Source organism: Hippocampus comes, unplaced genomic scaffold (assembly GCF_001891065.2).
Source record: "Hippocampus comes isolate QL1 unplaced genomic scaffold, H_comes_QL1_v1.1 scaffold81, whole genome shotgun sequence".
NCBI classification, from domain to species: domain Eukaryota; kingdom Metazoa; phylum Chordata; class Actinopteri; order Syngnathiformes; family Syngnathidae; genus Hippocampus; species Hippocampus comes.
In genome coordinates, this window is record NW_017806179.1 from 782,541 (window position 1) to 788,475 (window position 5,935).

Sequence of the window (5,935 nt, forward strand, 5' to 3'; positions counted from 1 at the left end):
AGGCGGGCGGCTTTGGTGGCGCATGTGGATTTGGAAATGGGATTCGCCCAGCGCGGCCCAGATTCCCGCATGCATGCATGCATGCATATGCATGCGGGCGGGCTCAGCTTAATAAGCTAACGTTAGCTTTTAAGTCTGCAGGGGTCTTAGGAAAAAAAAAAATAAAAAAAGCAGAGTGGATCCCGCCCGCAGCCTGAGGGAAGATTTCTGTTTTCTCGTGGCCGCAGAGCAAACACGACGTCCTGGCGAATGACTTGTCCTCCAGTCCGAACGGACTCGCACCTTTTCAAGCGCTTTTGGCCTCAACGGCAGGGGGAAAATGGCCTCCCAAATTGCGGCTTGTGGACAGCAGACAAAAAAAATGAAAACAACCTCGGCCAGAGAAAAAGTCATGCCGGTCGCAAGGCCTCAAACGGACGCCAAAAGCGTTTGCGTGCGCGCCGCCGTCGGGAGGCGCTCGGCGGGCGCATTAATTACAAGCTGATTAGCTCGACGCCGGCTGGCGCAGGAGACTATCATTTAATTGAGGGGAGAAAATCATCACCGCGATTGCCGCAACTTCCAATAAGGGCAAAAAAAAAGGGGCTCCAATCTCATCGCCGCACACGCGTGCGTACGAGCGCCTGCGCGCGCGCGTGTGCGTGTGCCCGCGAGAGATGTTTGCAGATCCAAAACAAAGGAGACGAAGCCAGGAGAAGACAATTGCCTCCAAACGCGCGACACGAGCGAAACAACAGCACAAACAAAGAGATTTCCATCGCCAAACTTGAGCGGTGCCCGCGACGCACACGTGCACACGCGCGCACACTTCGCTCCCTCGCACTTTCTTTTGTGTCGCTTTTGTGCGCGCACCGAATCAAGCAAAAGTTGCCGGTGTCGCGACGCAAACCGCCAAGCGAGGCGGAATGGCCGCAAATATTCCAAGTGGACACGTTTGTTCTTTTCTCTTCATCTGAGGACATTTCTTGGAACGGGACCTTCGATTGTCATTTGATTTGGCGCCTTTCAACGTTCTTGGATCCCTGCTGGACCTTCTTTCCCGACGTTTCCGACGGAACGCAAAAGCTCACGTGCGAGATACGAATCGGCAAAGACGAAAAAAAACAGCAAGGTTTTGTTGGGCTCTGGCTTGACTTGCTTTGGAGGGACCGGCGGGCGCTATCTCCCGTCCAATAGTTGAAGGCGGGCGGAGCTCCGCTTCTTTGGGATGGAAGAAAGAAAATGGTTTCTCTTCACCACTGCAGCAAACACGCATTTGATGAGCTTGTGCAAAAAGTGAGGACGTCTGTGTGTGTGTGTGTGTGTGTGTGTGTGTGTGTGTGTGTGTGTGTGTGTGTGTGTAAATCAGCGTCACCACTTTGCCTAGCCTCCTCGCTCGGACGGCTTTAGCGCGCCGAGTGCACTGAAGCAGGAAATCCTGATTCGCAGCCTATCAGCGAAATAGCACAAATAGCACATCCAGTATATCAACCCTCCTACCCCTGCCCCCGCCCGCCCGCAATATTCCCCAAGCCCCAGCCGAGCGGCCCTTCGCCCTCCCTCGACCTCAGGCGGCCTCATCGGGCCCGGCGACTCGGCCGCTCCGACGGGGTTGCGGAAACGCAAACCTTCATGGCGGCGTCCGCGTGATCGGGGCGGCGGCTTTGCTCATTGGCCGCGCCCAACCGACGCGGAACGCTTCGACTTTCAAAGGCCGGACGCGGCGGCCCCCTTCATTACGGCCATGTAATTAAAAGTCCCGATCAAAAGAGGGAGGGGGCGAGAACGGCCCTGCTTTAATCCCCCCCCCCCCCGCGCCCTCGCCGTCAACGTCGATGACCTCGAGCGCCAAGAAAATGTGAAATCCAACAATAAAAAGTGAGGCAGGAACATTTGAGCAGGGGAAAAGCTGAAAAAGACAAAGCTCACCTCCTCCTGCCACGCGCACAAAGAGCGAGCGGCATTTTTGCTCATTTCAAACGTCGGCGGGATGCGGCCCGACATGCAATTAAGAGACAGAATGGATTTCCTTTTGAAAAGTTGAGCGCACACAATGAACAGCTTTGGACGCCGGCGTGTCACGCGCGCTCAAGCTAAGACCCGGCGGGCGCCGCCGCCACAATCGGAAGGTGTGAGGAATTAGCGCCAACGCAAACACGGCGAGAGCCGGTCCGGCGATGGCCTTTCTTCTCACGTCGAGCCGACCGAACTTGCGGGCAATTTTTTTTTGCGGTGCTAGCAAGTTGACTTCGCGCTCAGCAAAGACCAGTTTCGTTTGACTCTTCCGCCAACGTTTGAAGATGAACAATAGTTTCGCAAAGCCACGGCGCGCGGCTGTCATCTCAGGCGGGACGTCGTCGGCCCCCCCGCTAAAAGCCGCGCGAGCGCTCGGCGGGATCCTTTGCCGTCTTTTGAGGCGTCCGCCCGCGCCGCAACCCGCCGGCGGTTGAGAGGGACTCGCTCGACAAAGTCGTTAAAAGCGACGAAAACGCCGGCGTCCGGGCGCGACAAAGGCCGGCTTACGCCGAGCATCGATTAATTTAAAGAAGGTGAAGACGAGCGCGGCGGCTTCAGGTGGGACAAACGCTGATTAGCGCTCGCCGCTAATCCAAAGACCCGCGCTCGTCTCTTGAACCGGAAAGCCGGCCTGATCCCGGCCGCTTTGTCGCGATTCCCGGGCGGCGACAATGAGCGTGCAGAACAAAAAACGCCGCGTGACCCTCGGCGACGTTGGCTTTCTTTATCGCGGCGGCGTATTCTATCAGCGCGGGGGCGGCACAATGGCGACACGCCGCGCACAATGACGCCGCCTTCGTTCACGCGCCGGCTGATCGCTGGGCCGATTGGGCTCTTTTCATGTCAGACATTTTGTGTCCTTTAAAGAAAAACCACGTTGGACGATTACATCGGCGCTCGGGTTTGGCGCGCCGGCGAGCCGTCGCCGCTCGCCGACTTGCTCAAATCAGGCAAAGGGGCTCAATTTAGGAGCAAAGCACATGCCGGCCTGTCTTTATCTCGATACTCTGCAAGGTCCAAGTTCGGCTTCACATTGAGGCGGATTTTGGACCGAAAGAGATCCACCGAGATCGGCGCAACGTTTTCGTTAGCGTGCGGCTAGCCTAAAATCGGTCACCGTGCAACCGAGGCGAAACCAAAGCGTGGCAACCGGCAGCTTTTGGCGCTGTTCACATTCACGGCGTCCTCGCCCCACCGTCCCGCTGCCGGCCGATTCATCGGAGATGCGCAGACGGGTCAACGCGGGTCCCGTTGACACGGCTGACATTTTTCGACTTCACGCGACCTCAAAGCTCCACGTCTGTTTATTGTCCTCAAGTGCACGAGGAAGGGCCGGTTGACGCACCTCCGCCGCCCTCCTTCTGCGGCTTTTGTTTATTTGCCAGCGCCGCAAAGGCGACCACGCGCGGGATTAGCGACTTAGCGATACCGCGGCAAGAGAGAAAAAGAAAAAAACAAAAAAAAAACAAAACGCGAGTATTTTTATGCAAAAAGGATCTCTCTCTCTCTCTCTCGCACCGTCGCGATGACAATTGCAATGCATCACTTGGTAGCCACTTTTTAATCTGTTTCCAAGCGCCGGCACACTTTGAACCGCTGCGAGCGTTAGATAGACGCTGGTGCGCGCGTTTGCCTGCGATTAATCTTTGCAGCTGGTTTAAGCGCAGCGCTGACACAGCAGCCATCGCAAACTTGGTCCGGGTGCCCTTGGATTCCCGCTTTGAGGAAGACAAAGTTTGCATTCTAATTCACTTCCCCGAGGACAACGCGACTTCTTCAAAACGGGACGGCCAGCAGTGACCAAACAGGACGACTCCAAATGGTTTTGCTTCACTGGAGGTCAATCATTGTCGCCTTGCATAGTTGCCCAAGTCACGTTTGGAAAAAACTTTGGAAAAAGTCGGTTCGGCGTTTCGGCTTTGCATCCAATCCGAAGCGCTCGTCCTGACGAGCGCCAAGCGAGCGCACGTCTGTGCAACGGCCTTTCTTTTGGGGTCTTTGATGGGAAACTTGAAGTGCGAGTGGCACGAGCAGTTTCGAGCCTTTCTTTTACGAACAAAAACATTTGCTCGTATCGCGTGCGAGTCAAAGGGGGCCCAAAAAAAAATGAACCGAGTCGGGTCGCTTGAATCGCAGGGCAGTCGTTGGGAAGGAAATCCAACGGCTGAAACGCGGACGACGACGTTCGGCTTCAAACGAGTCAATAAATCACGTACGCGGATTTGGATTCGATCGGGACGAGAGAAGAAATCCTCGGCAATGTCGCCCGTGCGCTGTGATGCGCCCGCGAGACTGAACACAAGTGATCCATCATGCCACAATAACGCATTTCTGACGTCTGTCACAAAACCGCGACAAACCCAAGCGCAACCCAAAAGGACCGAGTGTGGTGGTGGGGGGGGGGAATTCGGCCTTGTTTATCTTTTTTTTTTTTTTCTTCCCCCGGTGCAGCGCGATAGCGCCTGACACAAAAGACGCGATAAAGCTTTTGACGCGGCTTTTTCTTCTGCTTGCAAATTTAATAAGGCTGACGTGTGACGCGCTTTGAGGGGAGAAAAAAGGTAAACACGTCGTCGCGTTTTGTAAGCCGCCGCCGCCGCGTCCCCGAGTACAAACAAACCGCCAAAGAGCGGCTGACACGCTTTCTTAACGTCTCAGCGCCACGACAAGACAAGAAAGTCTCCCACTTGACACCTCGCGGGCTCTGCAACAAGGGCGGGGGGGTGGGGGGGGGAGGCTTTACCTGCGTCCCCTCTTGAGCTCCGCTGGCACCTGGCATTCCGAAAGGAGCCGGCTCTCCGGGCGGCACAATGGCGACACAAAGACGCCGTAAGGGGATCCGCTCTCGCCGCCCAAGTGACGGCTGACGGCGAGCCGCTCGGAGGGAAGCGCAGGCAGGCAGGCAGGCAGCCGCCGTTGCCGGAGTGGCGTGCGCGGCGAAAAGGGCCCCGACGCCGCGCCGCGCGACAACACCTGCAAGGATTAGCGTGTCAGCGAGCACAATGGCTGACGGATCTCCGCCATTTTTTTTTTGTTGCCGTTTTGTTTGTTTGTTTGGGTTTTCTTTTCTTTTTTTTTTTTTGCTCTCATCTCCACGGCTGCCATTTTATCTGCCGCCGCGTTATTGAAAAGCATTTGGAAAAAGAAATAAACGTTTTTCAGTTCATTTCCTCACGCGGATTAGCGCGTTACAGCGGGAAGCGCGTCCGCCTCACAGTTTGCAAGTTCAAGGTTTGAATCTCGGCTTTCTGGCAAAAGCAGCGATTTAGCCTCATGCGACGCACCTTTGACCCGAGGTATGTGCTTCCAAATGAAGACCGGCTCGCTTCCAAACAGGAAGCACCTCACTCACGCATTTTGGCATCATCTGAAAAGAAAACAGAGAAAAAACTTGTTCAACGCCGCCATGGTGGAGATGAGCGCAGCGGCGAGCTAACACAAACGCGAGCCGTCAGAAAGCCCGAGCGGAGCCGTCCCGGCTAATGTGACGGGCCCGCCGGCCGATGATGGATGTCCTCCCGACCCAAAGCGCCCGCCCCTCCCCTTCCTCGCCGAAGCGACGGGATAATGCCACAATGGATATTTGAGAACGGGCCTGTGTGTTGGCGAGAGGCCCTTAGCGGAGGCTCTTAGCGTGGAATGCGAGGGTCCTTGTATAAACACATTAGCGACGGTGGCGTCGCGCAGACGTACGCGGCGCCAGCCCCGGCTCGCCTTCTTGCACAAAAATGGAGCAAAAGCGTGCCGGCCCGGCAGCCGGCGACTTTGCGCCCCACAAGCTCGGCCTGACGCAAAGACCAGCCAAACGGGAAGCGGGTCCGCCTCCACGTCGTCGCGGCGCGGCCGCTAACCAGACGCAGGTGCGTCGGAGCGCCGACGTCAAACTTGTCGTCTTTGCGGGCAATGTTGACAATAGACCCCCACCCCCCCCCTTACTCCC

General features: G+C 56.4%; 1 long non-coding RNA gene across 2 annotated transcripts in view; it reads right to left on the bottom strand.

Moving 5' to 3' along the window:
• The window catches only part of LOC109532698 (uncharacterized), a 50,943-nt gene that overhangs the window by 4,551 nt on the left and 40,457 nt on the right, over window positions 1-5,935 (bottom strand). For both annotated transcript variants that reach the window (XR_002171431.1, XR_002171430.1), the window contains exons 2-3: window positions 5,280-5,362; window positions 4,739-4,968 (exon numbers count right to left, since the gene is read on the bottom strand). This is a non-coding gene — a long non-coding RNA (uncharacterized LOC109532698). The remainder of the gene's footprint in view (window positions 1-4,738; window positions 4,969-5,279; window positions 5,363-5,935) is intronic.